Source organism: Cimex lectularius, unplaced genomic scaffold, assembly GCF_000648675.2.
Source record: "Cimex lectularius strain Harlan isolate CLEC.00 unplaced genomic scaffold, Clec_2.1 scaffold13, whole genome shotgun sequence".
Taxonomy (NCBI): Eukaryota; Metazoa; Arthropoda; class Insecta; order Hemiptera; family Cimicidae; genus Cimex; species Cimex lectularius.
In genome coordinates, this window is record NW_019392649.1 from 1,835,027 (window position 1) to 1,844,148 (window position 9,122).

A 9,122-nucleotide genomic window follows, 5' to 3' on the forward strand; every position below is an offset into this window, starting at 1 on the left:
TTAACTGGTAATAATGTCTATTTAAAAAACTTTCTCTAAAACTAAGCTTTACTAGTTCAGAGTTCATAGTACTTGTCTATTTGTTTGGCAAGTATTTAGCTAACCGGCTTTCGGGCCGAGTGGAGGGTTGACAGTTCAAATCAAATAGCAGCTTTGGTCAACAGTTAAATTTGACTAACCCTTTTAGTAAAGGTCCGAGACAGTACGGTGAATCAAGTCGGGTTCGAATTGCATCCTTACATTTAATAATTAACAAAGGGTGGTATTTCGGTTGGGTAGGAGCAGGGATTATCTTACAGGTTTATTTTACGAAACGAGTTTTTACGGTGGTTAAATAAAAAAAAACTTCTTGTGGGAATATCTCAACAATCGAGTCAACGGTACTTTTACCCCTTTTACATCCGTTCAAAAACTTGAGGAACGAGTAATCAAAGCTTAAAATAGCCTTCGTGAAGAAACAGCATTCGTATTCAGTCATGTACGTTGTCTGATGTAACGACGAGCAGTGGGTGTCGAATATTGTTTGACACCCAGGTCAATTTGAACAGCTGTAAAAGGAAAAAGATGAGTAACAATTAGAACAACGATTATTCGGAGATCGTCAGATGTGGTCTGGTGTGACGTAGGTTTTAGAAAAACATTTTGTTTATCGTTCCAACGTTTCGATCTTTTATTGAGATCATCTTCGGCGGCACTCTCAACACGACACACAAGGATGGCACAATTACACAGAAGACAAACACTTTGAGCCCTGAAGATGATCTCAATAAAAGATCGAAACGTTGGCACGATAAAGAAAATGTTTTTCTGAAACCTACATCACACCCGACCGCATCTCACGATATCTGAATTACTATCGATTAACGGTCACTAATCTCTACACATTTTGTTTATCTTGCCAACGTTTCGATCTTTATTGAGATCATCTTCAGAGCCTGGGATTTACAAACATTGTTTAAATTTAACTAATTTAATCTTTTTTTTGCATTGAATAAATTCACTTTTTTTTCACATCCTACATGTATTTGTTAAATTTAAACAATGTTTGTATGTACTAGGCCCTGAAGATGATCTCAATAAAGACCGAAACGTTGGCCCGATAACGAAAATGTTTTTCTGAAACCTACGTCACACCAGACCGCATCTCACGATCTCCGAATAATCATTAACTAACGGTCACCAAACACCACATATATCTACATTTTCAAAGCTCCTTACGTCACTAATTTCACTTTCCAAAACTACCTCAAAATTCCTTTGGTGAATAAACTGATCCATTTCCGATTCTAAAAGTTTCATACCAAACTCTTCATCCGGAGGTCCACTGCTGAAGCCTTCCATCCCGAGAACCCGCTCGTCGCTTTAATCGACGATGACCTGACTGAGTTTCTCTAGTCATGTCTCTTCCGAGTGCGTATATAATAATACTGGCGTATAATATGTATTAATAATTACTGTGTAAAATACAAATGAAATAATTAAAAATAATAATATAAAATATTTAGTCCAGTTTTAATAAATAAATGGAATATTAAAAAAAATCTTTTCTCGTTCAGTGCACGTAAAGATTATTGCCACATTTGTAGATCAGAGAGGGGAAAAAATAGACAATGAAAAAAATGAACAATAGCGTCTGATAAATTCCTGTATGTCGAACGAAAGAAGGGTCGAAAATATACGTCGCCACAAAAGGGAAAGAGGAGAGCAAATAAGATTTCACAACTTTGCCATTCAGCACACGTTCCCTTCGCACTCAAAGTCCACATCTCCGCTCCTAACCTTCTTCCCTCAATTTGTTATAATTTGTAATTCATTGGTGCGAACATCTCTATGTTAACTTTTTTTATTACCTGCTTTACAAATACACAATGGAATTTTTTTAAAAATACATAACTTTTGGATTTTGTCGATGATAAACGCTCTTTAATTTTAGGCAAACCATTTTCACCCGACGAAAATCTGTACGGTTAAAGAAAGCTTTGCATTTGACGTCTCATCCTGATAATCCAAGAGGGATTAGAGGCAATAAGTCCTTCTGAGGCGATCAAAACCGTGCGGTCTGCTACAAAGGTAATTTGAAAACTTGCGACAATTGACGGTTTGTAACAAGTTTATATTGCCATCCCGACCTTCTCTTAATATGAGTCAAGTTGGCGAGGAAACGAGGCATCGCAGCAAGTTGTAATGAATGAGCTTTCCGTGTTGTTTCAAGAACCGACCTGGCCTCTCTCCTCACCGCTTCGCTCCTCCAACTTCCAAACCTGTTCGTGTTATCTCTCTTTAATTAACCGCGCGATGCTCTGGAACAATTAATTGCTCACAGAAATTAAACGGCCTCAAGTATAATATTATGGTCTTTACGTGTTTGAGTAATTATAAATTTTTAATTTATTACACCTTGTTTCGAGATTTTGACGCTACATCTATTACAAACTAGAGATAGAGTTTTCAACCTACATATATTCTGAATTAAAGTGTGCCTGGTTAATAGGCAAACTTGGCAAAACTGCACAAGATAAAGTATAAAAAAATGTGCCCAATTTGTACAACTGAAATAAAACCAAAACCTGAAGCCTTTTTTTCTTCGCGAATTGAAAAAAAAAAAAAAAAAAAAATGAATTTATACAATGCTAGCAAATTTTAGATAAAAAAATGAATTTATACAATGCTAGCAAATTTTAGATAAAAAAATGAATTTATACAATGCTAGCAATTTCAGATTAAAAAAAAATGAATTTCTACAATGCTAGCAAATTTTAGATTAAAAAAAATGAATTTATACAATCCTAGCAAATTTTAGATAAAAAATGAATTTATACAATGCTAGCAAATTTTAGATAAAAAAAATGAATTTGTACAATGCTAGCAAATTTTAGATAAAAAAATGAATTTGTACAATGTTAGCAAATTTTAGATAAAAAAATGAATTTATACAATGCTAGCAAATTTTAGATAAAAAATGAATTTATACAATGCTAACAAATTTTAGATAAAAACATGAATTTATACAATGCTAGAAAATTTTTAGAATCAATCAATGTATTTGTACTCACTCAGTGTTTGTTTTCCGTGTAAATGTGTCATTCTTATCTGTATATTAATAAAAAGTAATATTTCGATGAATATAATTGGTTCAATTTTGATACTTTTGAAGTATACGTTTCTACCAATATTAGTAACGAGTATTCGATACTTTTCTTTCGATACCTATAGGAGGAGATGGGAAAAACGAATATTTTTAAGGATCGGAACAAAACCGCACACTCAGTGAAATGAATCAGCTTTTTTTCGTAGCTCACCAAATTTACCTTACCCATAATTCAATGGAGAAACTTTGGCTTTTTTTAAATTTTGGTATGCCAGCGCCAGAGCCAATCGTAAATGTTGATTTTCTGAATTACTGAATGACGAACTGTTTAACCTTGACTAGAAATGATTATTCGGAAATCGTGAGGTGCGGTCTGGTGTGATGTAGGTTTCAGAAAAACATTTTCTTAATCGTGCCGACGTTTCGATCTTTATTGAGATCATCTTCAGGGCCTGGGATTTAAAAACATTATTTAAATTTAACAAATACATGTAGAATGTGGAAAAAAAATGAATTTATACAAAGCAAAAAATATATATTTTTATATCCAATCACAGTATTTCTACTCACTCAGCGAAAGTATACTTTTGTTTAACAATTAATTAAGGTTTTCAGTTGAGATAAAAGTCAGTGGCACGAGCGGGATTTGAACCCACGATCTTCGGCTAGATACGCCGTGGGTTCGAATCCCGCTCGTGCCATTGACTTTTTTATCTCAACTGAAAACCTTAATTAATTTTAAGATATTAATTGGTCAAGCGGACCACGAAACTAGTGAATCTATAAAATAATGTAAAAGTTAAAAGACAATGTAGTTAAAAAAAATATTGTAATTAAGAATGTGTTTAAAATAAAAGAAATGAAACTAAAATAATTCACGAACACTGTAGATCAAAGTATAGCCTTGAATAAAAAAAGCAAATTCATTTGTTACTGCTAAGCTTTGTTAAGGTCATCATCAGGGCCCATATTAATTTCACAATACGAAAAACATTTTTGTACAGTTTATTTAACAATTGTTTTTCATAATGTGAAAATGAGACACCGGTACAGCATAAAATCCTTCACTAAACAAGAACAACTGACGTAACTTGAAATGTAACACTTTTCCTGATAAATACTCACATCGATGCTTTAGTGCTCGACACTCACAACTAAGATATGCTAATTTACGTGAATGGTGACAGAACGTTACCTCCAATTTAAAAATGACACATAGTACTGCCTAGTAGAAAAGAGTCCACCTACAGTTGTGTCAGTTTTTCTGTAGCATCACTTACTATAATAATTCAAAAAACTAAATAATCTGGTTTTTATAATTTTTCTTGACACTTTTTTTTTGTGGGTGTGCGATATGATGGAAATAATACTTTTCATTAAAAAAAATTAAGAAATTAACACATATTAATAAGTAGCAGTGTTTGTCTGTATTTCTGTAAACATTGTAATTTCCTATAACTGGGTACAACCTCTAAATAAATAAGAGCTAAAGTAATGCTTAATGCTGTGGACTTTAAAGTGGGATCGCGGACCGTTGAAACTTGAACGGACGACAACTCAGAAAGGCTGAATCGGTACTCCAAACAGCCTGAACCTAGAGTTGAGATTCAGGAGAGCAAAGGGCGGTCGGAGCTGCAGGAGCAAAAATCTGCAGATTCGAAGAATGGCTGGAGGGTCAAACGGGTTGAAATCATTTGCCAAGTGACAGTGATGTTAAAGACAAAATTCAAAATTGAGCGGAAATCTCCAGAGTTCATTGGAGTGGTTGGAAATAAGAGCTGCCGTTTTTTCCTTTTCTTTTCAGAGCGGTTTCGCTCAGTAAAGTGAGTTAACGTTTTTGATAACAGGTATACCTACCCGGCAACGCCGTAGAGTTATGCGTGGAACGTATACTCTGTGCGCCGTTCGATTATGACTTACGATTAGTGTAGCTGGGTATTTAGGCTAAACAAGTCAAAAACTTCATTTAGAGGTAAAAACAGTTTACATTTTACTTACATATATATATATGTATATACGATATAATCAATAATAATCAATCATATAAGAAACTATGTTATGTAATAATATCAATACATTCTATTCAACTTCAAAATTTCAAATTCGACCCTATACATCCTGCCACATCATTTTAAAGGAATTTTACGCTAAAAACATTGGTGCAATCGTATTTTTAATTGGTCAAAAAATGACCAAGTTAAGGCACAAACTCGATTTAACTCCACTTGTCTTGATTCCAACCCGTTTGATCCCTCATTATATTCAACTATTTTAAATTGGTCAAAGAAATGACAAAGATATGGAAAAAAGTAAAAAAACAAAACAATAATTTGGTTTGCTATTCATTAATCACATTTCTTGTTTGAACTGCCAATTATATAAGAAACAATATTATATAATAATATCAATACATTGAAATTCAAAATTTCAAACGACCCTATATATCCTGACGCATCATTTTAAAGGATTTTTTATGCTAAAAACAATGGTGCAATCGTATTTTTAATTGGCCAAAAAATGACCAAGTTAAGGCACAAACACGCTTTAACTCCACTTGTCTTAATTTAACCCGTTTGACCCCTCATTATATTCAACGTTTTTAAATTGGCCAAAAAAATTACAAAGTTATGGCAAAAATTTGAAAAAACAAAAACAATCATTTCGTTTGCAATTTTTTTAATCACATTTGATGTTCGAACTGCCAATCATATAAGAAGTAATATTATATAATAATATCAATATATTCTATTAAACGTCAAAATTTCAAATTCAACACTATACAACCAGACTAAAATTAATGATCCTGACTAATTTTAAAGGATTTTTTACTCTGAAATCAATGGTACAATCGGATTTTAAATTGGCCAAAAAATGACCTAGTTATGACACAAACTCGATTTACCTCCACTTGATTATTTTCTGTGAGGCCATTTAAAAAACAGAGTATACACCAATCATTACCCAGCAACCTTAGTTGAAGAACTGCGGCGGTTGGTGGGATATAAGAGTTCATTGGAGTGGTTGGAATATAAGAGCTACAGTTTTTTCCTTTTCTTGTCAGAGCGGTTTCGCTCAGTAAAGTGAGTTAACGTTTTTGATAACAGGTATACCTACCCGTCAACGCCGTTGAGTTATGCGTGGAACGTATACTCTGTGCGCCGTTTGATTATGACTTACGATTGTGAAGGTGGGTAATTAGGCTAAACAAGAAAAAAAAAACATTTTTCTTATATACGATGTATGACATTTACGTATATTTCATGAGACACACGATTTTTGCCCAAAAATCTCGAATAACTAGTAAACGGTTGAGAAATTGTGCCAAGTGGAAGATGACAAATTGAAGACTTATTAAAATTTCTCATCCACTACTTTAAAGTGCCGTTTCAAAGACAATTTATTGACTATAGAGCTCAGTTTGAAGTTTTCCTAAAAAGTGCAAAAATTAACATATTCCCTAATTTTTGAATTTACTGACGAATGACTGTATATGTAATAAGTAAGAATGTATTAAAGGGTGAATGAGGGTGTGAACGGATTTAGGAAATGATTGCGTAGGGTTCTGAAATGACCTAGCTGTTGATTCTGGATCGCTACACCTAGGGTGGCTGATGCTCGAGTCATGCAGGTTTGAGTTTATATAGATCAGCAATCTAAAGCCCTATGATTTTATTACCAATGGATGGAAATGTCGAGATCTGTATATATGTCTAATAAAGAAATAACTGTTTTCTTCTAATAATATACTTATTATTGAAGAAATGTGCACTTAAATTTATTCAGTGCTGCAATGAACATCGGCATAGGACTTAATTTTTCCTGCGATATAATTCACCATTGGTTTTGTTCGGCTTCTTTGTGTTGTTTCCACTCAATCGCCCTTTTCATGTAGGCTTGCTCGGCAGTTGCCAGATAAAAATACAGTTTAATTCTGGAAACCTGCTTTCTTGACAAAGGTTGAAAAATGTAATTTTTTGAGTCTTCAAAGTTGATGCTCGAATTTTTTGCCTGCCTTTCACCTAGTACCACGTATCTTTTTAAATATTTAACTCGTCAGGTTGAAATATCCGCCTTTTCGCCATCTTAAAAACACGTCGGTGAGATCGTTCCCGTTCTTCTGAGAGAATACGTCGAGGGGAAATATAAAAGTTCTACAAATGAAAGCATGGTTGAAATGAATTTCAAAACATTTCATTCATAACATGGCCAAATTTGGACATGCATATTTTCTCAGCCTTTTAAGTCGGGGACTTGCAGTAGGTCTCATATTTTAGAAAATTTTATGGTAATTATTCTTGAAAATCGGTAGAGTGATCGGGTTTTTTTCCATGAGCACGTAAAAAAACCACGGTTTTGCCCCAAAATCGAAAATAACTCGAAAACGGTTGAGAAATCTGGCAAAGTGGAAAGTCATAAATTGAAAGCTTACTAAAATTTTTTATCGATTGCTGAAGAGCGTCGCTCCAAAGACGATTTCCTGGCTCCAGAGCTCAATTTGTGAAAAATCAAAAAGTGAAAAATTAACTTGTTCTCGATTTTTTGCATTTACTGATGAATGACTGATGCTAGGAATATATTTAATAAAGCCACCTTGTTCAGCGTAAAATTTCCTAAAAAATGAGGCCTTGCGTAGGTCTGTATCTTAAAAGGCCGAGTAAATACGCATTTCCAAAATTGGCCATTATTTCATGCAAAAATCAGGTGGTCGGTTGTTATTAATGGGCTGGGTGGGTTTTTGATGGGGGGAAGTGAACTTTATAATAAGGATGATTTGAGTCCTACAGTAAGGGGCGTTAAAGATACTGTCAATATAAAGTAATGTTTCTTCTGAGGAAGCGCAACTTTAACGCACGAAAATCCATTAATTTTGGAATAACGTCATTGCGTTTGTTGAATTGCGTCGTTCAATTCGTTTCCGTTCCTCACTTTCATCTAAGGCATGCGTTAAATGTAAGCTGATGCAAAAAAGGCACAAGTGTAGGCAAAAGTAGACGTAGCTATACAGCAGCAAGGGCAAAACACCATTTATGACTACAAAAGCCTGACATATCACGAGATACCATATATATCCACAAGCAAAAATGACAATTTCCAGAAAAAATAAATGTTAATACAGTGCCATACCTCCTTTTCTCAAAATCAAGAATACCTAGGTCAGAATTTTAAATGGTTAATTTCAATCGCGTCAATGTCACGGTATTTTTAATTTATTGTTTTAAGTACCAAATAAATACACATTAAGCAAATAGTACTGGAACTCTCTTTTATTTAATTGGGAGGGTTATATAGGAGGTTTCATCGTCGTTTTAGACGGCTTGGAGGATTATAAGGGTGGTACGTGGATGAAAGAGTTTGTAATGGGTTAGGGTGGAGGTAGAGTCGAAATGAGAAACGGAATATATAAACGTCCATCGTGTTATGTTAGTTATATACTGTAGTGAAAGAAGAGAAGCAGATGGTACTCTTGTGCCGAGAAAATATGTATATCCAAAATTGCCATTATTTCGTGCAAAACCAGGTGGTCGGTTGTTTTTGATGGGCAGGGTACTTGAAAATATTCTGTCCTGGAAGTATCACAGCTTATATCATGAAGATTCATTGGGCATTGTGGTATAAGTATATTGTGTTTTTGATGATGAAAAGTAATTTTTAAAATAATTTGTGAATAGAAAACGTTCAAAACTGGCCTGTGAACCAGTCTTTCAGAGTCTAAAACTTAAAAATTTTGAAAATAAACAAAAAATTGATACTCACCAGAATTAAAATTTATAGTACCATATTCTGCAGAAAGATTTATAATATTTTACTATTAATTTTTTATATATTTGCAAGTCACTCTTTTTAATCAAGACCTTTAAATTGAAACACTTATGGTAAATATTTTTTTTGAAACGCTTATGTGATATCGTTAAGATTGATGCTACTTAAGGCTATATTTTAATGTATTTCTATGTACGACTGGCTCTTAAAAGTACATATATTACAATTTTTCATTTGCTTTATTTGTGGGAGAATATGTTCATTTTATTTTATT